Source organism: Rhamphochromis longiceps, linkage group LG15 (genome assembly GCF_057381845.1).
Source record: "Rhamphochromis longiceps isolate RC_006_pf linkage group LG15, R_longiceps_female_GT1.1, whole genome shotgun sequence".
Classification (NCBI taxonomy): domain Eukaryota; kingdom Metazoa; phylum Chordata; class Actinopteri; order Cichliformes; family Cichlidae; genus Rhamphochromis; species Rhamphochromis longiceps.
In genome coordinates, this window is record NC_140571.1 from 24,696,973 (window position 1) to 24,723,974 (window position 27,002).

The 27,002-nt window shown below is 41.5% G+C and overlaps 1 protein-coding gene across 4 annotated transcripts in view; it reads left to right on the forward strand.

Annotated features, from left to right (window-relative positions):
- hivep2a (HIVEP zinc finger 2a) overlaps positions 1 to 27,002 on the forward strand; it is a 121,759-nt gene that overhangs the window by 71,729 nt on the left and 23,028 nt on the right. For all 4 annotated transcript variants that reach the window (XM_085381190.1, XM_085381189.1, XM_085381191.1 and 1 more), the window contains one exon: positions 26,849 to 26,921. The gene's annotated coding sequence lies outside the window, so the exon portion shown is untranslated. The remainder of the gene's footprint in view (positions 1 to 26,848; positions 26,922 to 27,002) is intronic.

Below are 27,002 nucleotides of genomic sequence, written 5' to 3' on the forward strand. Positions count from 1 at the left end.
ACTTTGGGGTAACTTCCAGCTCTGTCATCGCGTGAGGTTTCAAAATGGGGTTTTATGTTTTTTGATACTTTATTTTAGTTTGTGTGTGTAAAATTAAAGGGAGTGTGCTTGAGGCTTCAAGATGGGACTTCACAAACTACTGAGTGGTGTCGCATTATCCATCTTTTCCATACACTTTCTCATATAAACTGCTCCAGCAACCTCAGATAATTAAGATAATTCCTTAATTGTAATCTCCCTTGCAGGTAAGTACTGCCTGCTACCTTAATTTATCAGATTACCCTTTGGTATAACATACAAAAGGCCTTTATAAGTTTCTATTAGACATCATGGGACAACTAACTGGACACTCTGTTCACACAGTACACAGCTATGTTAACACCTTTGTGGTCAGCAGATAACTTCGTAAACACGAGTATCAGTCCAACAGAGTAAAGCATTACCCTTGTTGATTTTTTTTATTGCTGTAGCAGAATTGTGCCACGCATGTTTGCTATGTTTTATTGATATATGTGGGCAAATAACGGCCATGCAAATATATTTCTGTGAGCCAACAGTGGGGTGATGTTGGTCCTAATAACCGCCATCGTTAATTTAGAAACATTCACCAATCCAACCTGATGTCCACATTACATTTGAAGGAGGAGAGGTGTGTTGTGACCCTTCAGGCTTTTCATATCTTTACAACTTCCGAGGCCGGAAGTTGGAACTTACGTGGAGCACTTGAAGGCAGCATCAGTCTTCTCATGTACTCCCTCAGTGTCTGCTGTCTCCCTGAGCGCTATCATTCTTCCCATTCAGCTTCCTGCCCTATAAATATTTGAGTAGCCCCATTAGAGAGTGAGGTAATCTTAACACACACGCTCACGCACACACTCACGGCGGCTGCCATTAAGGCGTAGTAGTGGATAATAGTCTTGTCGGAGTGTTAGACCCCCGAGCTAACGGTCTAATTAAGAGCGAAACAGGTTTAACGAGTTTAGACTGTTCATTAAGCCAGAAACCTGATTAATTAACAGTCGAGGGGGAGAGTTTGCTAACGAGTCGTGTGATTAATTAAAACTACAGACGACAGAAAGTGTAACTTTAAATGGGGAAAAAGGTGAGGGATGATTACTACCAACGGAAGGAGGGGGAAAAGAAGAGGAATGAATAGAAACAGGAGATAGATGATGGAGGAGAGGGAGGGAGTGAAGTATGAAACAGTGATATAGAGTATGAGGAAGAAATTGAAAGAGTGGGAAAAGGAAAGATGTGAAAATGGAAAAATGAAGAAAGATTAAAAGAGAGCAGAGGAGTGAGAAAGTGAAGGATTGAGAAGGATGAAAAGCTGAGAGAAAGTCTCTCCCCATGGTTCTCTCCAACTTAAAGATAGAGAGAGAGACGCAAAAGGGAAAGATGGAAACTGTTCCTGCTTTTGTCAACCAGAAATGACTGAAAGTCGTTGAAAAAGAGAGAAAGAGGGAGGGTGGCGGAGGTCAAAAGACATCAAGACATTAAAACAAAGAAAGACTGTGGAGAGAAAAACAAAGGCTTAATACAACAGCCTCTCACGCTCTCACTCCCTCTCTCTCTCTTTCATAAATACACACAATCGCACAAATGCAGATTCCTGAATCTCTCCTCTTTGTGTTTGGCCGAGTCGAGTACGAGTCGTGTGACGGCTCCCCTCGCTGGACATCTGAGGTCGAACAATTTGACCTCGAGAGCTAAGGGATCAAAATGTTTAGCACGCTGGAAGAGAAGAAAGAAATACTTCTTTCTCCTTTCAAAATAACGCTCTGATTATTTTGTGTTTTCCTGTTCTTATTCCTCATGACCAAGAAATTGACTAACAACTCAACTTAATTTGTTTGTGGTTTTAATTCTTTTTAAGTTAAGTTCCACACATGGAGGAAAAATAAACCGTATCATATCTATCGATTTTTTTCATCCTAGCATTGGAAGAACATGCACGCTCCACACAGAAAGACCTCAGTTGGCCAGTTGATTCAAGCCATCTCCACCATCCTTCCTCTAAACTGTATTATTGTATTATTTTTTTAACATTCTTCTGTGTCACTCTTTAGCAGAAAGTCTGTGCCAGTGCAAATAGATGTATAAAGAACAGAGCTTCAGATCAGTGCCAAATCCAATGAGCCAAAAGAACATGAAGCACCTGTCATGGGAAATGTGATGGGACACTAAACAGCTTCAGTACTTCTTGGCATTGCTTCTCCAAGTCTCCTTATTCTTCGGGCTACACCGCTTACAGTAAATCGCGTGCTTCCATCTCACGCTATACCTCTGTCACCTTCGTCTTATTTTCCTCCTGCTTGGCTGCTCCATATTCAGCTTCCTTTATCCAACATATCCACTGTCCTTCCTCTGCACATGTCCAAACCATCTCACTCTTGCCTCCCTAACTTTGCCTCCAAAAGACTCAACCTGAGCAATTCTTTCAATATCTGCCATCCAAGATAGTAGAGCTGGAGTTTGTTCCACAGTGTTTATTGAGACAGGTGTTCATATCAAGAACCACAAAATAACGTGGATGAAAATCTTGAAATGTATATCAAAAAATATTTCAGTTGTTATTTATACACCTGAGTAGCCCATCCAATCATAGTCTGAGTTGCGTACACTAATAGTGTACTAATGCATTTAAAATCTTCTGAGGTGTTCAAGTAGTCTGATGTGTGGTGGCTGCAAATGTTCTAGTAGTTAATTCACATAATTTTCAGTTGCCTCTTGACCCCTCTCTCTAAGTGTACAGGTCAAATGTTAATGTGTTTCCTATACTGCGTTATAAAGTAATGGCAGGGTTGCGAAACATTAATTTATGGAATCGGCACCAGTTACATAAAGGAGTTGTATGTGTGGTTGTAGTACTGTAGTGTTTTTGGTGAATTGAAGCACTGCTGATTCAAATCCTTTGCTGCCATGGTCTAATTAATATAATAATTCAAGCGCATTTGCAGTGTGAGCAGTATAACCATCCATCCCCATGCAAAGCTGTGGCTGCAGTGCAAATAAGGCTGAGCAGCGCAGCTGTCCTCACAGCCAGTGGCTGCGTAGCGTCAGGGATCCACATGTTTAACAGAGTAATGAGCAGCAAATGCTTTATGTAGCGCGTCACATCATCGGTCATGCCATTCCCTGAACTGGTGGTGTGTTGAACTGGACTAAAGTGACATATCAGCTGTTCATATGGCTTAGGGAAGAAATGCAAAGTTTTATGCAAGGCAGTGCAAAGTTTATTGCGAGGTAAACCAAAAGTATTGTAAGAGAACATAAAAGTTATTGCAAGGAAAAGCAAAAGTAGTTGTAGAATGAAAACAGCTTTTTTTCCCAATCTTTTTTTCCAGCAAATTATATGGTTCACCTCGTGTGATTTTGTTAATGTTTTGTAACCCCGCGTTGAGGTTAAAGAGGCTGCGGCGGTAAAGAAATAAGACTGTTGAGGGAGGTGCTTGGGTGAAGTGAGGAGGAAGTTGGAAAGAGAGTTGAGTGGAGACTACAAACGAAAACAGAGAAGGGAGAACAGCGATAAAGATATGAAGGAAAAAAGGGGGGAGAAACAAGAGGGATCAGGGGAGGACTGTGAGCTGTGGAGGAGGAGCAGGTGCTGCTGACAGCAGCTTCATCTGTTCCTTTGGTTTCCTCACCTTCTGTGTGTGCATGTGTGAAACAAGACAGTAGTAAAGACTGCAGGAGAAAACAAGAACTGTGTCAAGCCCATGTGTGGCTGGTATTGATCACGCATGTGGTTTTGCCTTCATGTGTTTACGTAGCATAAAATGGGCATTTACCAATGACGCTATTCGAGGTAACCAAAATCCCAGGAGACTCAAATAAAAGAGTCGTAGTGATAATGTGAGTCGTGATGTCAGATGGGGTAATGGTCTTACATGGGAAAAAAAAAGTGGATCGTTGACACAGTCACTGTTTAAAGAAAAAAAGGAAAAGACAGAAGTAAAACATGCAAAATAAAAAGTTGCTGCCAATTCAGTGTGCAGTCAATGTTTATGAGATCCATATCCCACAGCGTGGCCTACAATGACCTTATAAGCTCCTCAGTGTGAGGGTAAAAGCCAAAAGAAAATCCAAATAGTTTCTCACTTCTGGAAATGAGAGGCACTCCACCCTTTTCAGCCAGAAAAGGGTGGAGTGCCAAGTGGAGGAGTTTAAGTATCTCGGGGTCTTGTTCACGAGTGATGGGAGAAGGGACGGATTGGTGCAGCGGCTGCAGTGATGCGGACGCTGTACCGGTCTGTTGTGGTGAAGAGAGAGCTGAGCTTAAAAACGAAGCTCCTAATTTACCGGTCGATCTACGCCCCTACCCTCACCTATGGTCACGAGCTGTGGGTAGTGACCGAAAGAACGAGATCATGAATACAAGCGGCGGAAATGTGCTTCCTCCGAAGGGTGGCTGGCCTCTCCCTTAGAGTGAGAAGTTCGGCCATTCGGGAGGGGCTCAGAGTAGAGCCGCTGCTCCTCCACATCGAAAGGAGCCAGTTGAGGTGGTTCAGGCATCTGACAAGGATGCCTCCTGGGCGCCTCCTGGGTGAGGTTTTCCAGGCATGTCCCACTGGAAGGAGGCCCCGGAGCAGACCCAGGACATGCTGGAGAGATTATATCTCTCGGCTGGCCTGGGAACGCCTTGATGTTCCCCTGGATAAGCTGGAGGAGGTGGCTGGGGAGAGGGTGGTCTGGGCTTCTCTGCTTGGGCTGCTGAAAATGGATGGATGGACTTCTGGAAATATTTGATTAGGTAGAACTTCCTTGGACATAAAGTGCTTACACTAGTCTTTCTTAGTGACAGTCATCTGATTTATTTGTTACATTTTTCTCCTTAATTAATTCTTAATTTGGTTTTTATTGAGGTGAGTGAGCCTTCACCAGATACTTTTGTAATATTTTTTGCTGATAAAGCCCAGGAAAAAGCTAAGAATTGCACATTTCGCTAAGAGTTAAGCACGAATACTAATAATCAATACCATGTAAAGAGACAGAGTCTGTCTCTGCATCTGTTTTAAATTCCCCACACTTACTTGTTTATCAGCATCTCAAAACTCATCCATGTGATTGTTCCAAAAATGAGCATATGCGTGTCTCATGATCCTTCAGCACTGTGGTTAAGATGTGGTAGAGTCTAGGCACAGAAGCTACTTGGTTAAATTTAGGGAAGGGTTTAAGTCCTAGTTAAACGAAGCCATGTTTACCGATCAGTCGCTGCAGGTTTGTGCTAATTTAAAAGTGAACTACTACTTCTGTTTGTTCCAGTAGCACACATTTTCTTCTTCACATTTTGTATTTCATTTTTTAGAAAATATTTTTTAATGTGAATTGTAAATCAGAGTATATTTATACTGTGTACTATATGAGTTGGAGGTGTTAAATTAAAGACAAATCTGAATAGAAATTTACAGAAAAATAATGCACCGCCACCATGGTGGTTGTATCGTCCTGTGGGGAAGGAAACTGATTTAAAAGGATATTTTGGGAACACTTTAGAAAATTTACCAGCACTTTTCATGATGGTCAGGACTAGTTTAGTTAGCCTGCACTGACATACTGGAGTGGAGGTGTGACCAAGATGGCTACTCTGTGTTGAGCTCTGCCTCTAAGGACTCTGAGTGAATGGAAACCTCTATCTTTGCAGGCAGGAACAGTAGCAGGAAGCAGGAATCTTTAATCAGTCTGAAGTTTCTGTTTCCTGGAAGCTGAAATTCACCTGACCTCTGCACATGATTCTCTCTCTGTGTCTTTTTCATCTGCTGTAAAGCCTTTTGTTCCGGCTTTATGCGATCTCTCTCCTACATTTCCTCTCCCTGCTTCTTGTCCTCCATCCAATTAACTTAACCCTCTGCTTCTCTTTCTGTCCCTCTGGATGTCTCTTTTTCTCATTCACTTGCTGGAAAAAAAACAAAAAAGCCACAGCTGAAAGGTCCAGTGTGCTTCTATCAGGTGTGCTGTTTGGACTGTAAACATCCATCTGGTTTCCACAGAGACGGGATGTCAGCGCCCTTCATGCGGGATATTTTTACAACACTTGGGGATTTGTCTACAGTCCAGCACTGTACACATACAGTATACTCACCCAGGCATGTTTAATGCAGCCGTGTAGATCTAGAAAATCTGATAAGTATCTCACTGATGCTTTGATGTCGATTTATATGATGTGACCAAAGGTATGTAGACGACCCGGTCAGCATAGCAGACTGCATGTCAAAGTTCTGTCTTGTTGTGTCTCGATGAAAGGAAAATCCCAGCAATGGAGTTTCAAGCGCAGGTAGAAAGTAATGATTAAGTATATACAACACTAAAAGGAAGAGAGGCACATCCACGCTAAAGCAGGCAGCTGCTACACCCTAAAAAGCCAGTACTGAAATATCTCAAACAGAGTGATGTTTAGAGCACTACTCTTCCTCAGCAGACAATCACGTATTAAAAAACACCATCATCAATCATATGGTAGGAGTCATGTGATAGGGTCACAATGGTAAAATTTATGATTGGATTAAAATATTAATCCAAATGCCAACATCTCAATATTTCTCCTGCATATTTGTTGAGCTGCTCCTTATTTCTTTGTATTTTGCTTCCAAGGAGCCAGACTTTGTTTTGTTGAGCAACAGTTCTCCAGTCCTGCTTTTTCACTCGTTTTCAGTCCAGTCCTTGTACCTTACCATTTCAAAGGAATGTTTTTTTGTTTGTTTGTTAAGCCACTGACCTATGAATCATTCAACCATAGAAAAGACACCTACCTCGAGGGTTGATCCAGTGTTGTGTTTACACATAGCAGACAACTTTAAATTGTATGTTCACACTTTGTTACTAGCCGTCTGTTGCAAAAACACTGAACTGAATGTTAAAAGAAAAATCAATGAAAAATCTTAATGATAACACAGTTTGACAGGCATAAAACAATATTTTTTAACAGTATCCGGACACAGGACCTGAGCCATGCATTTGGCTCTCCTGTTGATCCACCTACTGTTCACTGAAGCTTCATCAGGAAGTCTCAGTAGATGGTTGTCAGGAAGCCATTCATAAGGAAAGGAAGCAGGATGAAAAGGGTGAGGTACGCCAAACTACAGAAGAACTGGACTGACAATCAGTTGTAACAGGTCTGATGATGTGATGAATGCAATTTAGATATTTTTGGTTAAAATATTTGTCAATATGTATGGAGGGGGTCAAGAGAGAGGTTCAACAGTGGGTTTCTACAGTTGTCTGGAAAACATGGTTGCATTTCTGGCAGTGGTGTTGGGATATGGAAAGTATTTGATTGGCAACACCATTTTTTAGCCTGACACTGATGCCAGACACACTGCCAGTGCAGTAATAGCATGCCTGAATAGACTACTATTATTATAGTATTATTAACTATTAATCATGGATTGGCCTCCCCAGAACTTGGACCTCAATATCACTGTGGCAGTGTGAGAAAAGGCAGCCAAAGAAAAGTTTTAAATGTCCTTCAAAGAGTGGTCATACCAAATGCAAACACTCACACATACTTTTACAGAATCTTTTTTTTGCCTTTTATGTGTATATTTTATATTGTCAGATGTCTCAATACATCACTGCACCTATTTAACATTTTTCAGAAAAATATAAAGAAATGGGGTTGGCTCAAGACATCATACTATCATACTATAGCGACAAGTTAAGGTGTCTTTTATGGAACAAAGTGACACCTAAAGTGAGAGACATGTTTTCATCCTATTGTGCAAAAACAATGTTGACTCTAAACTGGAAGTTCTCTTACAACACATTTTCCTTCTGGTGCGTCAGAGAGCAACATGTATAGGGTTCTGGCACAGCATCACCTACTTCCTACTTACAAGAGCATTCAGTCTGCAAATGTTAAAACTCTGAACAATTTTATTATTTCAATTTTTGACCATTGTTGAGGTGAATGAACACAATAGGAGTACAATTTATTACCATTTTGTGTCCACAATGTAGAGAATAAGATAATTCATCACATGTAGGGAACCCTTAAACAACCACCATGTGAAAAATATCAGGCAGACTTAAAAAGAGAAGAGCGAGAATACAGAAAAGGTCATGCTGTAATGTCAGTGTTGACCTTCTTGGGAATTACAATGTCATGTTTAGGTGTCCGCATAGTTCTGGCCATTCTCTGTCTTACATGCTGAAAAGTGTGAGGGCAAGAAGGAAGAGAGATGCAAATCAGCAGCAAAAACTGCAGCAGCAAATGTAACAGGAAGAGTTTTACATGCAGGTGTGGCGTGCACGCAAACAAACGGATGTGTCTGCTTCTGGCCTGAAAATGCGGTAACATCTAGGAAGAATTTCATGCATTAATCAGTTGAAATTAGCCAACTCTTGTCCGTCTAGTTTGCTCACCGAGCCATCTGTGCTACTGAGGGTTTTTAATTCTGTAAGATGTTAGTCATACTGGTGAACAGACACACACACACACACACACACACACACTCAGACCACACACCTCCTACCTACCTGCTGCTCTGCGGATGTGAAGGGACAGAGATTAGTGCGTGGGTGGACAGTCAGCACTAGAGAGTGTGTGTGTGTGTGTGTGTGTGTGTGTGTGTGTGTGTGTGTGTGTGTGTGTGTGTGTGTGTGTGTGTGTACGTGCGCGCGCGCGTGCGTGCGTGCAAGTAACGGGTGTTGGGGACAGTAGTCATTCAACCACCCGCCCCCATTGTGTCAAGAATAAACTGCAGTGCACTCACACACACCTACAGCATGCACAGCACATACATTTTGCTGCTTATAAATAACCAGCCAGGACAGGATAAGATGCTACAAACAGACTCAGAAATTGCCGGCAGCTATCCAAATGTTGGGATACATTCTGGCAGAGTCTGGGTTTTTCTACTCTGTCGGCCAATTTTGCAGCTAACCAACCATCATTTGGTCCTTCTGGAGTTGTATTCTTCTGTAAACATCAAGTTACTGGCAGAGGGGGGAATTGGCCACTTGAGCGACAGTGATGGCTGCTGCTTTCTTGGAATACCTATCATGTTAGAAGCAGCTTTTACTCCCTTTTCGTCGCACTTACGTCTTCACAGATCCATCCCGACATGTTCATACAGTGGAATTACAGATTTAAGCTGCAGATTTGTACCCCAACTCTGCCTTTTAATAGGTTTCCTTTTAACAGTAGTTTAAAAGTAGTTTCATATGGAAACACAACAAGAAACGAAAAACTCACATCGAGCCCCGAAGCCATGATGATTCTCTCACCTTTAAGGTGAAAAGAAAGCGTTGGGAGCGGAGAGAATTTCTCATGTTGATACTGCAGCTGTGTAAAAGATTTATTTTATGCCATGATGTCATTGTGACACATTACTGAAAGTGCTGGAAGCTCGTATCAGAAACACCAGCTATGATTCAGATGATGCTGAGCAGCTCTGGCAGTCAAACAAACACAGCTCGATGTGTTCACGGTTCACTTCGCCTGAGTGTTTTTGGAGGATACAGAGATCCTTGTGACAAACACCTGAACCGTGTAAATATATAATGTTGGACTGAAGATGCGGGTTTTGCTCCATACCCAACATTTTTTTGACAGAAGTAATGTGCCGTAGCTGCACAAGCAAAGGCCTCTGAGGTGGATGAGTATTTGTCATGTTTAGCAAAACCTATAACTCGATTAAAGATCTACATCAGGCAGATGAGCTACATCCACAAGATTATGCTTAGGCACAGAGGTGATGAGAGGTTAGGGTTATGGTAGACAGAAGGCTGAAGTGTAAATGCAAAAAGCAGTGCATGGCAGAGGAAGTTAGGGTTAGAAAACCAAGTGGTTAGGATTGAGGATTAACCATTCAGATCACCACAAAGCAAAGTGGAAAAGCCATTTGAAGAACAAGGGAGTGTATTTAAGTTTGTATTGCAAGTTAAATGGTGTAAATGTGCTTATACTGAAATGTTGAAACAACTGGTATCTTTGATGTTTAGCAGATTAGATCAGTTTTCTGAGTTTCAGCCATTATCATTGGACACTCTCATCCAATGTGTTGCTCAAGCCTAGAGATGTGTCCCCAAGCTAATATTGATATATTATTATCATTACTGTATTGCAATTAGAGCGGGTAGGTTAGTGTTACCTTCAAATCTGTGCCTGGAGCATATGGAATTTTCATGTTTTTGGGATACCCATAAAGGAATCTTAGTAGCTACAGAAGATCTTTTGTGTCCAAATTTGAAAGGTGACATCCTCAACTTTCTGAAAGTATGTCTGTTATAGCATTCATCAAAAATTCAGCCTAACTCAAACCTTAGCCCAAAGTGGTTCACTGTTGACCCTGATGGGTGGTAAAAGGTTAAAATGTGCTTGTTTTGTAGCTACAAGATGAACCTCCTGTAATTGGAGGTTGTTAAAATAATCTGTTGCTAAATCACTGGCAACTCGCAAGTTTAGGAAATTAACCCCATTCTTTTAAAAATTACATTCTCCAGTAGATAGTCCAAAGATGCTTTTGATGCCGCAGAGGCACTGAGATGAATGCATAAAAGGTTAAGATTTACAGTGAATGCCCGAGAAAAAGACTGTGATTATCAAAAAGCACTTACTCTAAGTCTAGGCTGCAATTCTGAGTAATACTAGTCTTCTTTTTGTAGAGTACAACAGTTCTTACAGGACTGCATGTTCCTTCATTCAAGTACAAGGTGTTGTTTCCATAATATACATATTTTATTGCCCACCACAATGGGCAACTCCCAATGCCTGGAGCCAGAAAAGTAGTTGCGCTGGAATACTCTTTGTCTGCCTTCCTGACATAAATGAGGGTAACAAAAGCCCCGAGTGCATCTCGCTTGGTTTCTGAAGTGTGTGACTGAAAGTTTTGGTAATTATCTGCCCTACATAGTAGGAGTTCTATTATTGGTGATGTTGCAAGCTTTGGATTGCAGATTCTGACGTAACACAGTGAAAAATGGCCTCCAGGATGACACTTGGTTCCTGAGAGTAAAACTAACTCAGCATTATAGGTGCTGCTAAAACCTGCCTGCAGGCTTTTTTTAACGAGAGGAGAGCAGAGGAGGGGGGTGAATGGAAAGGAAAAGAAGGCTGAAAGAGGAGAGAGATGCGTAAACAAGGCAGCAGAAAATCGAAGGAAGCGTTGAGTTGGGAGAGAAGAGGGGACTGAAAACAACAAGGGGAGGAGAGTGGAGTGGGGAAGAGGGATGCAGATGAAAGACACTTACATAAGTGTGAGCATCATGCCCATATGCGCAAACACACACCAGGAATAGTCTTGAGTCAAACATTTACAGAGTTGTTGTGGGCTGGAAGCTCCCACTCTGGAAGCAGCAGAGCATCGATGCATCTTTTCATTCAAAGACTCACGGATCTCTAAAGGCAAGTTACATAAAACACACCGACTTCTACAACGGCTGCCACTGTGCACGCTGCTAATTCAACATGAATGCATGAAGAAGGGCTCCTACAATAGCTGCTAGTGTGCGGAGGTTCTGCAGTTTGCGTCACCAACGTCTCTGCGGCCGCAGCTGCAGGCATCACGGCTAAATATACATCAACCAGGAAAGAGGAGCGATTGTTTTGGTATGGCTTCAGGTCAGCTCGGAGATGATTCAAGTATAAATGAAATTCCAGATCAAGGAGATCAGAGTGTTAGCTACTCTGACACGCTGCCCTGGTCTCCAATAGAGGTCTACAAGGGTGTGAAACTGAAACCTGTAAACAAAAACACTGACCCAAATCTGAAACTGGAATTTGAACTCAAAACCGTGAATTGAACCCATCCCTACTTGTACCTACGTTACCGAAGTGAGCCAAAAGTAAATTTGGTTAAACTGGAAAATAGTTTTAAAAATCCTATTAAACTACATCTCATGGAGAAGAACTTAGGCCAAGCTTTTGGTTAAAACAGGCTTTAGCATAGCTAATTGTTTGAATGATCCATCTCATTAAACATTTGAACTGTTTAGACTTTAAACAATTAGTCATTAATTTCAACTCTGGTTGCATTTCTTCAGATACACTAGTGCTCTTGCTCTTTGGTTACTTGGGTTACATTTTCATTTCCTGCATCTCCTGCAGTAGCTTTGGTGGTTTGTAGTTTGTGTCTTCTTTGTGCATTCTGCGACTCTTAAACCTCGAAACATGCCACAAACTCACACATGATTCAGACCGATAGCGACTGTGCAGAAGTCTTATGTTTTTTGTTTTTTTTGTACTGCTGCAACAGCAGGGTTAAGCATTGCCTCAGTGCTCCCATTTAATTGGGTATGGTGTCCTTTTATATAGAAAGTAAAGTATAGAATAAGTATAAAGTATTAAATTAAACCAAATTCCCCAAAAGTGGAGCAACGTCCCGCTGAATGGGCTGTTAGTATAAATAACTGCATAGATGTATTACTTATTATAATAATGATATTCATCAAATAATTTCCTCCATTGCCCCAAATGGCACCAACACCACAGTCACTGTCAAGAGCTCCAGTTCACAGGGTTTTAGCATAGCAGACAGCGAGCGGCCACAGCTAGTCAGTCAAAGTGGCCACATCTCTAGCCTTAAGCTGTAACAAGAACAGAACTTTTTTTTCTTAACATGTTTGATACGCATTTTAACACAGGAGTGTTTCTGTGGCCAGTGTCAGCTACTTGAGGAACTGCAGTTTGGGGCACTTCCACATTGGGTTCATTTTTCAGCCCCAGATGGAGCCTCCTGACTGAGTCAGACTTTTGTCACTTGATGACCATGCAATTTTGTCTTTCAAGCAGAGGCGTTGGTTCAAAAGGAGAAAACAGGATTTGCTGTATTTAAACATCAAAACAATAGAATCAAGTATCAAGCTAATGTGACATACCTATTTTTAATGCTGCTTTGGCCAAGCTTGGACTCACCAAAATCTCACTTTCTGAACTTGTGGTTGAGCAAGAAGAGACGTGCCGTCATCCTCAACAACTTTTTGACTGTGGACTGTGCACTTAAAGCATTTCTCCAGGAGGAGATTTAAAGTGGTTCAGACAAACCGGGTAGCATTGCCCATCTGACGGTAACTCAGGGGCCAGATGACAACCCTGGATTTCCGTCATGTTCAAGAAATATGGCAGTGCTTCCACCAACCTCCAACACGGTATAATTTCTCTGTGTAACTTTACGCTCCTTATTGGCTGTTGCCGGGTTACAGAAGAACCTTTAACAGACCATGAGAAGATGTCCATCCCTGAAAAAAATCTTAACTACCTCTTCCTCTGTCCATCTCGCTTCCTAGTGCGTTTTGCAAACTGTTGTGGAAAATGTAATGAAGCTACACACATGCATGCACACGTGCACGCACATACACACATGCATGCGGCTAACTCAGTAATAGTTTCAAGGCTGGCCCAGCAGCCCTGTGGAAAATATGACTGCCTTCTCTTTTCCACTGGCAATTTACACCAACAGGACGCCTGTTTTTCCCCTCCTCACCTCTTCACCCCCCTCCCCTCTGTCTCTTTTGCCCCCCCCCCCCCCCCCCCTCCTCTCTCTCCTCCATCTTTTTCACCATCTCTCTTTTTTGCTTTCTCTGTTAAATGGAAACATGTTGGTCAAACAGCCACAGCTGTGGAAGAACCGCTGTGTCGGAAAAGAAAACTCTGTAGGTACAGTGCATATACTGTATGTTTGAGCGTGAGCCAGGAGCCTGAACATGGAACACGGAATTCTTTAACAGCCTGAATTGGTGCTGTGTCACATTATCTTTCCCAGGGTGTGTGTGTGTGTGTGTGTGTGTGTGTGTGTGTGTGTGTGTGTGTGTGTGTGTGTGTGTGTGTGTGTGTAAACTCTTGTTACCTCTTCAGAATCACTGTGGCTCAGTAATTGTACACTGCAATATATTGAGCAGCATGAGAACAGAATAAATAAAGAAAAATACTAAACTGAAGAGCTGACAAAATTTAATCATTGCTTAGTAGCTGTTCGGGATCTTTTGATTTTATCACACAATCTAGCCTAACAGACGAAGTTTGCCAAGTTGTCATGAGTACTTCTCATGTAGCTCTGCAGATTCTTGATCCGCTAACGAACTTAATACATCTGATACCTCCAGGACAGTTACTAAATGGGCCATGTGGTTTTGGCTCCCACTGTTTCCAAATTCGAAATGAACATTATTTAACAGAGAAAGTTCCGCCCAAGAAAAAGCCTCCAGGCCTGAAAAATGAAGCCAATTCAAGAAAGAAGTTTCTTGAGGTTGGCTCCAAAAGCAAGTCAGTCCCCATAGACCCCGATGTTAAAATGTTCTGCTTTACGGCAGCAATTAACAGTTTACACCCTGGCATCCAGATATGCAGTTTTGGTCCCAATAGCTAATTTCCCCCTTCAGTTATAACTGAACATGCTAAACTGCATGTAAGGCCCCTTTTTAAATTTCATTAGGGCTCAAAGTTTGGCAGAATTAACTGATTTGACTGACACAAGCTCATATCGGTCAACTCTGCTAGTTCAAGTCACAGAACTGGATCAGTCAGTATTTGTGGTGGTGCTGGTATTTTTTGGAACATCTTTTATATACAGTCTGTTTCGACTAAAATTTATGATTTTAACAGATGGGTTCAGCTTTTGGGGGAAAAATATGGAAAACCAAAATTGCCAATTACCAAACCCCAGTTTTCGCAATGACACACATTTTCATAGCTCCCACTGTGTAAACAGTCATCTTGCAAATCAGTGTTTAATTCTAAACAAGAAGCCTGTCCTCACATCTTTATTAATGCACTTTAATAAAGTCTGATCGGTGATGCTTTCAGGCTTCTTCTCCCTTTAGTGGTCACCAAAGCAAATCATCTGCCTCCATCTCACTCTATTCCTTGCATTATTCCCTTTATGTTCTTCTTCACCGCATCCACTAATCTTCTCTGTGGTCTTCCTCTTTTCCTTCTGCGTTGTAGCTCTGTATTCAACACCTTTTGTCCACAATTCCTCCTATCCACATGTCCAAATCATTTCAGCCTCGCCTCGCTACCTTTGTCACACACTGCTCAATCTGAGCTGTCCCTCTGATGTACTCATTTCTAATTTTGTCGGTCCTCGTCACTCCCAATTAAAATCTTAACATCTTCAGCTCTGCCACCTCCAGCTCCACCTCCTGTCTTTCTGTTAGTGTTCGCCATGCTTTTGAGCATGCTTTCTTAATAAAACCCAACACTTCCTTAAGGGTTTCACAATTAAAGCTTCCCAGCAAAGGGTGGGGAGTATCCCCAGTAAGCAGCCAGAAACATTTTAATTTGAAACAGATGGTTGATGTTAAGAGCAAACAGAGGTAAACAAATGGGACTAAATTAGAAAACAATTTGAGAAGTCAAGTAGATCGGCCTTTGGTTATACAGTAGTAAAAAAATGTAATTTGTGAGAGAAAAGCCAAACTTGATGTCATTTGATTTGACACTGAAGGTTCTTTTCCAGGACTAATATGGTCGTGGTCTTTCAAAGCTGAAACCACATACACACATGTGGACATTGGACAGCGCTGCAGCAGACCAGAGAGTGACCTCACCGCTCAGGACTTTCAGACTGAAAACATATAATTTCGTGTGTACATATACAACACCATAAAGCAATCATTGATTCACATGTTTCACACTGGCAGGCTCACACACAGTTTTCACATGTATTTACTCCACCAGCAAGCCTGGAAGAAGAATCCGTGTGTAGGAAAACATACAAATACCCTCATATTGTTTTCCCCTTGGACTTTATGAGCTTGCGGTGCTTTCTTTTCATTTGAGCGCCAGAAATATTTTCTTTAAAAAAACATATTTCCTTCTTCATCATTTAATTTTTCTGTATTTTCTTAAATTTGTAAATTAAACAGCATTTCTATACTGCACTGGCTTTTTAGCTGTTCCTTAACAATTCGATGAAGACAGTTAAGCAGGCTAGAGAAAAGGACGATGACATTCAGCATACTGTCCGGCCACCTGGAAGCAGGGATCAGATGCTCAGGGGACCCCAACCGCTCCGCCTATCATGTCGCCCAAATTTTGTGTTTCTCGTGTCTGTTTTTTAAACTCATTTGTTGGTTGAGTTTAGATTCATGAGTCATTCAGCATTTCTACACTGCTGGTACTGTAGACTTGTTACTTAAAGAAGCATAAAGCAAAGTAAGAAAATACTGCATTATGAGTAAATGTCTTGCATTCTTCAGTCTTACTGGTATCAAGACTAAAGAGTAAAGCACGCAGATTCAGCCTTGATGCATCATTATGTGCATCAAGGCTGTAATGATGCATCAATTATGTCAGCAGCGTTTTACCGATGTTACAGGTTGATGTTTTTCTCACTTAATGAGAATTCAAGTTGTCAGAGGATTTGTCCTAATTTCTGACATAAATAATAATAATGATGAGAAAAATCCTTTGTACTTTCTGTAATGTTCTTAGAGATCATGTGGGTACAGAAAGAATTATGCATCATTTTGTTCATTCCAGTCCTTATATATCTATATCTATATCTATATCTATATCTATATCTATATCTATATCTATATCTAGCATTAAAAGATAAAGTTAGATTTCTTCTCCGTCACAGAGTAGTGATAAGTTTGGAGTATTTTCCGTTGTGTAACTGAAGCTTTTATAACTGTAATTCAGCAGCAGCAAAACTATAACCTTGGCACACCAAAAACTTCCTCCTCCCACACACACACACACACACACGCACACGCACACACACACACATACACCCTCATCCTGTCTCTGCAAACCTGCCTGTGCTGCCACCTCCCACACATTTACTCTATTCTGGGCCCACACACACACTTGTACACACAGACACACACATATTTTCAGATTTTTTTTTCTGAAAGAAATATTCAGTAGCATAATGACTTCCTACCTGCTGTAAATCAGTGTCTACAAGCCGCCTGCTCAAGTGTGTGTGTGTGCATGTGCATGCGTGCGTGTTTGTTGTGCATCACAGTTCAAATTGAGTTCATTTGATTCATCTCTCTCACACTCTTTTAGATTTAATTTCAGTCATTTCTGGAGAGCCTCTTCTCTTTGTTTTTCTCTTTCAAATCCAGCAGTGCATCTGCCGACCTGATGATTGACAGCACTAAATTAAAACCAAACACGGCTGCCTCAACATGAACGGTGGGCAACATGAGTGCTTGACTGACAAAACAATGATGATAGTTTTGCACTCTGGAGATAAAATAATCAGTTTTCGGTGCTATTATTTTTGTGTCCAAAATGAATCTATGTCTTCATTTGCCTCTGCGGCCAATCATAATACCCCATTCTTAGTCATTTCAAGTCAGTCTTAACCCTAAAAATCTACTTTGTAATGCTAAATCTCGGTGGAAGTGCGAATTCAGACCAGGAAATGACAAAGGAAATTATGTTTTGTATCACTTTACATGAAATTACACAGAAACCTTGTTGGTACAGTGACTGTGTTCGTTGATGAGGTGACATGATAGGACAACAGTGAACATGAACAAGAGTTTATCATGCCAATTCTTTATTTAGATAAAATTGCAGCATTTTTTCACCTGTCAAAGCTCCCAAATGTGTTGTATCTGTTGTAATTTGCTGTATGGATGAAGCAACTTGAATGATTTTACGAAAAATTAAGTATCTGCCAAGTTTTTGGTATTTAAACACAGCCAGTCCATACTGAAAAGTAAGGTCAGTGCAGAAGCGCCTTAATTCAATTTATTTATGCAGCGCCAAATTACTACAACAGTCGCCTCAAGGCACTTTATATTATTGTAGACCCTACAATAATGCATACAGAGAAAAACCCAACAATCATATGACCCCTTATGAGCAAGCACTTTGGCAACAGTGGGAAGTAAAAAAACCCTTTTAACAGGAAGAAACTTCCGGCAAAACCAAGCTCAGGGAGGGGCGGCCATCTCCCTTGACTGGTTGGGGGTAGAGAAGGAAGACAGGACAAAAGACATGCTCTTAAATCTTCAATGACCAGCAGGGGGTGACGGCTAAGGTTTCAAAAAGAAGACTGTGACGTCGGACCCCAACACACGCACACACACCGTGGGTACAGTGACACTCACTTATTTTATTATAGCCGTGGTTTCGGCTTCAGCGCACGGGACACAGACACTCCCGCTCAGTAGTCACTCCCCTCCCTTCCTCGACTGTCACTGAAACATAAGAAGAGTCACAACAAACACCTGTTCAGCCACGCCTCTGCGCCGCCCCAGGAGCTCACCGTGCCACCCCTCCTCTGCAGTGGGCCAGAGACCACACCCGCGCCACAAAGACTTACTATGCAGAAGTCTTTTGGAAAATGACCTTTCAGCTCTCTCGAGTACGGCTTCCTTGTGATTGTCACTACCATAGTGATCTGTAAATCACAATATAGCCACAACCTAATTTATTTCACTCAAAATGTAACTATAATTTAAATGAACATCATGAAACCAGGGACTGGGGTCATGGGCATTTTCTCATAGGCCTTTATAGTGTCTGACTTTTCAAACAAATGCTGTCCATTAGAAGAATTGCAGGTTTATGTGGTGTATATCTTTCGTATACAGTTTATATATCTGCGGTTGATCTTATAAACTGAATCTCATTGCTGTTTATAACTTTTTTCGCGCTCAATGCGCTTGTACATTTTTATTTGCGACGATGTAAATGCTTGTTTTTTATTGCTTCTTTTATTATTCCATCTGCCTTCTTTTAGAGAATGAGGACCTGCTTTTGGCAGCTTATTGCCCACATTTTGGCGTCAGTCCCTCTGAATCGAACAGCGAGGGCTTCTTTTTCGAGTTACCTTCTTGTGGTGCCACTCAACGTTCTCAAAAGAAGAAATTTTTGTTAAAGAGGCAGGAAGGTTGAATTTTGCACCCTCAAGAGCAGAAAATAGACCAGAATTCGGTGCAGCTGCAGTAAAAGACAGGACGGGTTATGAAAAAGTCTGAGTGTATTTTACCTGGAAAAGCTCTCTGACCACCTACACGTATAACCCAGAGGTGACAGCACCAGCTCAGGCACTCTCTTTTGAGGCTGTCAAAGCTCTTTGGGAAATGTAGAAAGTGAAAAACAGAAATAGAAGTCAAGGAGACATTTTGAAGGGTAGTTGGGATGGAGAAAGTGTTACAGTTCCCTTCCTAAGACCTGGATTTTTCTGTCAGTAGGTAGAGCTGCATGTGTTCCTGTTCTGCTAAACTTCATTTCACTTATTTCATGCTGGGAACATCCTGGTGAAACCACAGACTCCTGCTGTTGGCCTTCACTGGACCAGCTTGAGCTCAAAAGCCCTGCTCAAGGGCACAGTAAGTGTGTAGAAGGAAGGTGATGTTTCTAATTTCCATTAAGACGTAAGCCTTGTGCAACCATCATAATTCACACATGGCTTTTTAATTTTCGACACGGAGTTGTGTAAAACTTTTACCTGGCCTAATTTAAGAAAGCAGGTATTGTAATATAACTGCTGAGAAAGTGAATTTTTTATTTAGAAAACTTTTGGCAGGGGGTGAAATTGGCCACAGATTTTATTTGGCCTGGCACAGAGAAGTCTTAAAGTGCTTTAAATTTAACTTTGCAGCAACCTGCAGTCAGCGTGCTGCTGTGGTTCACACATACGCCACTTTTGTTTTCACCCAGAAATATAAAAGGATGTTTTCTCTCAGACATAACTCCCTTTCTTCACATTTTGTCCAGATTATACTAATCTTTATGGACTGCACTGCTGTCTTCAATTGATAAAAAATTGATTTCAAATTTAATTTCACATTTTTTTGACTCATAATTAGCATCAAACTGTGCTTTCTTGGAAATGTCTTTGCAAAAGGAAATATTGGGGGGGCATTTTTTTAGGGTGATATACATTTAGGGAACTAAAAACCCTAAAAGTCCAAAAGAGAGAATTGGAATCGGGTGACAGGTGAGAGTTGTGGGTGATTACACCAATCTGACCTGGGCACTGTGGTCACTGGGGTGGATGGATGGGTCAGCAGGCGTTCGTTTCCTGTTCCTGCCTGGTTCAATTATTACTTGATGACTATAACACAATGACAGTGATGACTGAATCCAACCACATTATCTCTGAATCTAATTCCAAGAGAGGTATATTACAGCTCACTGGGCTTGGAGAGGGTAGAGCCCTGTGTTGTCATTCATGCTTGAAGTGTGTCTTTTTTCTTCTTCCAATGAGAATGACAGTCTTAGGATACTGGGCCAGGATTAGATAGGCACACTGCACAAATCATATTCATTCAGCTTACTTTAGAATGGATTTAAGTAGTAGTAGATGTTGTGGATATTTCAGCCCTTATTGGCACAATTTACATCTACAGATGGTTGAAGGGCAGATGAAACACCTAGTTATTATGCCAGTAAATGAACCAGCTCCTGGTGCACTCTAACAGCACACACACACACACAGGCATGGGTGTACACACACTCTCTCAGCAGTCCAACTTATTGTTCCAGTAACTTCTGTGTCCCTCCAGGTAAAACAAAGGTAGAGTTTTACTGGAGGTGTGTGTGGTTTCAGTCCAGTTGGGGCCAAACAGAGCAGAGCCAAAAAACAAACACACTGCCAGCTGCCCTCAACCGGCCCTTCTCCCTCCACCCCCACCCCACCCCCCTCTCTCTCTCTTTGGCTGTATAAAGTTGTTAATCACTGAATGGAAACCATTAGTAACATGTTTAAATAATTTACTTAGCCTCTGACCACCCAAAGCACCAGAACACTTCGGCTGCTGCTCAGAAACTCGAACCCAAGCTTTGTGTGTGATCAGTCCATGCATGCATCTATTTGGTATACATATAACTGTGTGTGTGTGTGTGTGTGTGTGTGTGTGTGTGTGTGTGTGTGTGTGTGTGTGTGTGTGTGTGTGTGTGTGTGTGTGTTAGTAGAGTAAAGGCATCTGACACCAGCTTGCATGACCCTCTTCCTCACCAGCTACGTTCCATTTGTAAACATACCATTACCTCACCTGAATTGTCTCTGCTGTGGCCTAGTTCCCCAGTTTCTATGCTTGTTACCTTTCTGTAGTGTTTATTTCCTCACCTCTGTCCTGTTGCACTCTCCTTGATTACTCTTGTGAGTACTTATTCTCAAACTCCTAAATCTTTCAATTTAAACCTTAACCTTAAATACCTTCTCTATCCTCCTTTTTTGGCTTGTCATTGTGTGCTCTTTTACTGATGTTTTGCCTTGTCTCCTTTCTTTAGATTTGTTTCCTCACCTTTGTTCTACTTTAGACTCCTCATTTAGTCTTCTTCACTCTTAGTATTTAACTTCACCTGAGTGCTTGTCGTTTTTGTTTCCTTACCTCTCCTTCATCTTTATTCCCGCAAGCGAGTCCTTAGTCTTTCCACTTTGTCCCGTTCCCATTGCATCCTTGTTCTTTTTCTCCTTTCTTGGTTTCCACATCTCAGCAAGGTCTCGGTTTTCTTGACAAGTGCTTTCCCCCCTCCTTGATGTCCTTGAGCTTTGTCCTCGCTCTTTGTGTAACCTTCCTGTAATTTGTGCCCTTTCTCCTGCTCTTTTGGTCTTTTTTCCTCTTCTCAAACAGTTTTTCTCCCTCGTTTACTCTCTACATTATGTGCTTTTTCCGTCCATCTGTATTCTTGGGTGCGTGTTCCCTTTTCTTTGTCCTCTTTCTGTTCATTGTGTATTCTTCCCAAAATCCTCCACCTGCCTTTTACATCCTTGTTCCTTCTCTCTCTACCTCTACCTTGGATCCCTTATGATTGTTCACGTCTTTATCTTTTTTTTTCTTTATAAATTCCCCTTTCTTTTCTTAACGAGCATTAATTGTTCCATCTTTTGTGTTCCTGTTCTCTCTCCTGTAAGTTAATACCCATAAGTATCCCTTCTCCAACTGGATCCCTACTTTCTTATTTCCTTATGTATTATTGTTCCCTTATCTGAGTCCTCATCAGTGGCTTTGTTCCTTCTTTATCCTATAATCCATACCTGTTTCCTCATTTGTGTCCTGTATGATTGTTCCCTTTCTGTTTCCTTGCACCCTCCCTGCATCTTTGTCATGTGTTCTCCCTCTTTATCCTTTTAGTCTTAATCATAGAGTATCAAATATGGAACGGGGATCTAATTTGTATTCTGCTTGTGTCTTTTTTACAAATACATTATGCAATGAGTGACAGACAGGGCAAGACAAACACTTGCAAATATGCTTTCTCTCTGTTTTTTTGTCACAGGAATTCCAACCATTTGAGTTGGTATGCAGCACCCTAGCGGGCCAATTTAAGAATAACTAGCCACACGTACACGCGCGCAAACACACAGACACACACGCACAGAGCTCTGTCCTCAACTGTTTCTTTCACTGAAAGTAAATGAGAGGCTTATCTACTGCATATCTGAACAAGACACTGTAGGAGAGGGATTACTGGTGAGCGTGCATGTGGGTGTGTTAGTGATGCATGCATACTCTCATAATGATTCAAGGAGGGAAGGGATTTGTACAAATGTTGATCTATTATCTTGTCGTTTTGGCAACATTATTCCCAACTGTCTTCCCAATAAGTCGGATGAAATCGAGTGAAAGAGAAAGGGAGAGAGAGAGAGTGCCTTCAGCCCTCAGGATTGAACAGCCTCCCACACACTTCACAGAGCAGCACACACACACACACACACACAGCCTTTTGTTCTTACTGCATGGTTAATGCCCACACAGTGTTCATACCTCCAGGGTTTGGGCATATGTGCGTATGAGTCTACTTGTACATACCTGCAAGCACATGAATTCTCTTGAATCTCTTGTTGCTTAATTTATATCAACATGTTTATTTAATTAGTTTCCATCAAACTTCTATTTTGTAAAGCAGTCTGTCAAGAGGTCTGAGGGCATTCCCGTACAAGGAAACTGGGATATTGAGAAGTAGTTGCAATATCCTTTTGAATTCCTCAGTTTTAAAGGACAGGTGTGTTGGAAAGATCCCAGCAGGACAAAGCTAGAGGATGGATTCAACAAACTGCTGAAAAGGTGCCAAGTTTCATGTCCAAGGTAAAACTGCCAGTTCAAACAAGGTCTGGGTGAAGGCAACGGTGAGAGGAGTTTCACTTTCAGCTCCTCATACACTCTATAGACTGCTTGTCATCACTTTTAAACACACTGAGTACCTTTAAGTCTAATTCTTCAGGACGTATAGCTGACACTGAGAAAGGAGACTAATCTAATTCCAGAACCACAAGCTAACCAGGTACCTTAAATCAAGAAGAGCAAAAGTAAGAAGCAAAGTGAGACAAGGACAAACTGAACACGGACCATGATCTGAAATTGACTCTAGCCAACAACACCCCCTCATACCTCCTAATAATGACCTTCCCCCTTCATGTTTCCATGTTGCTCTTTGAAAATGTCTCTGAGGATCTGACTATGTTGTTTTAGCTGGATGCACTTATTCATGGCATTGTACAGCGTTATGCCATTTGACGCAGTTCACTTAATCCTTGTTTATTCCTTATACCGACCGGCCTCGGGTGCAGCCCTTCAGCTCATCCACTATCATGTTAGCTCCTCTCCTTTTACTATAGCTTCTGATTGGCTGCATTTCACAAACAAAAGATTTGAACAGCAGGTGGGTTGTATAGATCTTATATAACACAAGCAAAATATAACAGGTTTCATCAATACATGTGTTAACCTTCATATAGATATTTTAAAGCTCCAAATTCTTTATTATTGAGAAAACACCTGAACACGTTTTCAGTAAATTCGTGGAGGTTTCTGCATTCATACAAACAGCACATGTAGTGTGCTTAAAACTGTCTTTAAATGTTGTGTTTAATGTTGTGTGACATGTGTTTTGGTTGGAGGATTGAGGGCACATTATCATGCTTACTGAAAAGAGGACCATTCAGTTTGCCTACACACAAACGTAAAAACTTAGATCGAGTGTGTTGTTCCAAGTAAAGCATGCCGTGGGTATAAAACACTGCCTAGATCTATTTCCATGTCTATGAAAGCAGAGCTGATCTCTGCTCCTTTATGTTAAGTAACTGTGTTTATTTGGGGCATTTTGATAGATCACTTTTTACAAGTGTTTGAGTGTGTATCACTTCTACTATTTTTACCTCTGAGTGTAGCCTCTGAATGTACTTAGTTTTGACCTACCTACAACTTGGGTGTCTCGTCATGCCCTTTGCCAGCCCACACACACACACACACACACACACACACACACACACACGCACGCACAACTGGCACGTATACTTCCCACGCTCATACACACACAAACAGCGCCAGTAGCTATGTCTCTCCTACGCACAGGAACTGGGGCAGGTTGTGTCGGTGAATGTATGAATAAAGCTTTATGTAAGCCATTCACTACAGGCTCCCACTCACACAGCAGATTGTGACCATTCAAAACTTTCATTACAAAACCAGTCACCTTGCATAAGGTTGAAGGGAAGTTAAGCCAAGTTAACCATGTAAGCTGAAAGGTCAGTTTCACCGCTGGTTTATTTGTGGGGTGTGAGTTGAATTCTGATGGATGTTGACGTGTGCGTGATAGCAGCTACTACAGCTGCAACTGGCAGGTTCATCCATATGAGACCTCCAAATGGCAACAAGAGGTACAGTAGAAGTCAAGTGATTTTTTTGTCTTTTTTTTATTAGAGATGATTTTTAAGGAAGCCATATGCGGCTTTTTAGGATAGGATTGTGAAACATTTACTGAGTCGAAGTCATCATGGGTGCTTTTAAAAGATCTCTTCAAAAAGCCACACCAAGTAGTAGAAATTGTGTAAAGGTATATTGCTAGGTCAAAAGAATAATAAAGGACATATGGTTCCCAATGGGCTTAAGAGGGAACACAGAATCCCTTCAGTCAAAAATGGTCTATCTCCAATATTTAATGATGGTGCAGCTCTGTTCTGTGACCTCCGTGCCCTTCCTTGCTCATACGTGGAAAGCCTAAGGCAGGAAACACCTCTGATAATTACAAACCACATATTTGCATATAAATATTAAACAATCTGTAGACAAGGGCAACTTTTTTGTTAAGCAAAGTGTCCTGCTTTCAGTTAAAGTCCTATTGATTAACCAAAAAGGAAAGACGTGTGGATGGGTCCAGAAACAGAGAGATCACAGTTGTTGAAAAGCTGTCTCAAAATCACCAGATATGGTCTGAGGGTGAAATTACCTCGTATTGCTCTTGAAAATGTATGTGCATTTATAAAACATGACCGCAGGATGGAACAGGAAGTCTCAAGCCAATCCAGCTCCTACAAACTATATAATAATAAAAGCTGGTCCGGGAATTTCTTGTCATGTCAGCTTTTATGAATGTTTAAGTAATCAAAGGTTTTCTGGTTACTTTGAACAGGATCTCGGACCATTATCCTCATGTGTAGAGTTATATTCTGTATGTTCAGTGACCAAGCTGTTTTGACAGCTAAATCAAACTTTTAATCTCAACTCACTCTGGACTCGTGTTTAACCCAGAACTGACGTTAATCCACTTTCCTCTTTGGCACATCCTCTGCTGCTGTGCACACTGGCACATCCGATGTGTGCTACAGGCGTCAAAGGACACATGAGCCATGACTCATTGATACTGGAGTGTTTCAACATAAGGGAATTATGCCATTCACATTACTGGATTCACACTGTGAAAGGTCTTAAAAAAAGCTGTGCCTTGCCTTGACTATTATTAGTACCATACTTCCCCTGTAGTAATCACCAAGATTGTCTGCCTTTGGCTGCATTTGTGTCAGCTGACCATAATGCTAACCAATCAGCATCACCGGATTATAATGCTAGCTAAACTCAATTGAATCCCCATTGTTGCCCAACTGGAGTTTTCTTCCACATTCTTTCACTCTTAACACCATGGAAAACACAAAGATATGACCCAAGGTTGAGATAATGTTTCTGGTATTTGTTTGTCTGTCTTTCTGAGTGGGCGTAGGGGTTTGGGGAGTACATGTGAAAAACACAAGTTAGCTTAAATTTAACTTTCTTGCTGCTAAGAATAAAACATGTTTTCCTCCGGTGCTATTTATAGGTCTCACGTTAGGCCCCCAGACACAAACGTCACTGAGCCCTGCTTACCAGCACTGAGGCCACAGTGTGGGTGTGTGTGTGTGTTTCTGTCGCAATCAGAGTGTGAGGGAGGTTGTTTAAACTCTGAGATGAGGAAATACAAAGCAAAAATGCAACTTCAGCATGCATGTTTATATGTGCTCTGTGGCTCTGTGCCCCTTCTGCTGTCAGGTGTTGGTGTGGTTAAGAAACGTTAAACAACGGAAACACACACATATACACTGTCTACTGCAGTTTTGCAGTGCAGTTACAGTGCCTGCAAGCACTCTGTCTACATCTGTGTGTGTCTTCTTTTGTTTCTGCGTATCTGTGAGCATTCTCATGATCGCTTTTGCATACCAAGTTAGATGTAACCCAGAGAGGAAGAAAAAGTGCTAGTGCTGATTGCTGCTCTTCGACTTGGCCTTTTTGGACGCCTACACATATTATGACACTCCGACGTCACTTCCACAGCGCTATTTATAAGCCTTTGTGTCTCTTTAGGAACAGTGTGGGTTTGCTTTTCATCGGTGACTCACTGAGTGGAAGGAGGAGGGAGGGCGGGAGGGAGGAGAAAGGAGTGAAAAAAGGCAACAAGCACAGATGGAATCCAGTGTGAAGAAACTAACTGAGCAATCAATGACATTTATATTCGCACATCAGGCATGTACTTGACAACTTAGTGAGTCGTCTCTGCACAACAAAGTATGTGGTAGCGTGCTGAATTTAGCAGTAAAAAATGTCACATCAACACCAGTCCGACTTATGTTATAAGGGTGATGTCAGACTAAAGGTTATTTACCATCTGTGTATCTGATTACTGTATTGTTGGATGATTTTTGTACACAACACTAATTAGCCTTTTCTCTCGTTTGCTTTGCTTTAGGTCTTTTGGTGAGAAAACTGAAGGACTTGAAGCTACAGAAAAAGGATCTACAAGCACCCTTCCCTCAAGAAAAGTTAGTAATTGAGTATGTTGTTAAACACAGTTTATTACAATTGTTGACTACAGTATTTGCCTAAAATGTTCTCCATGTGCT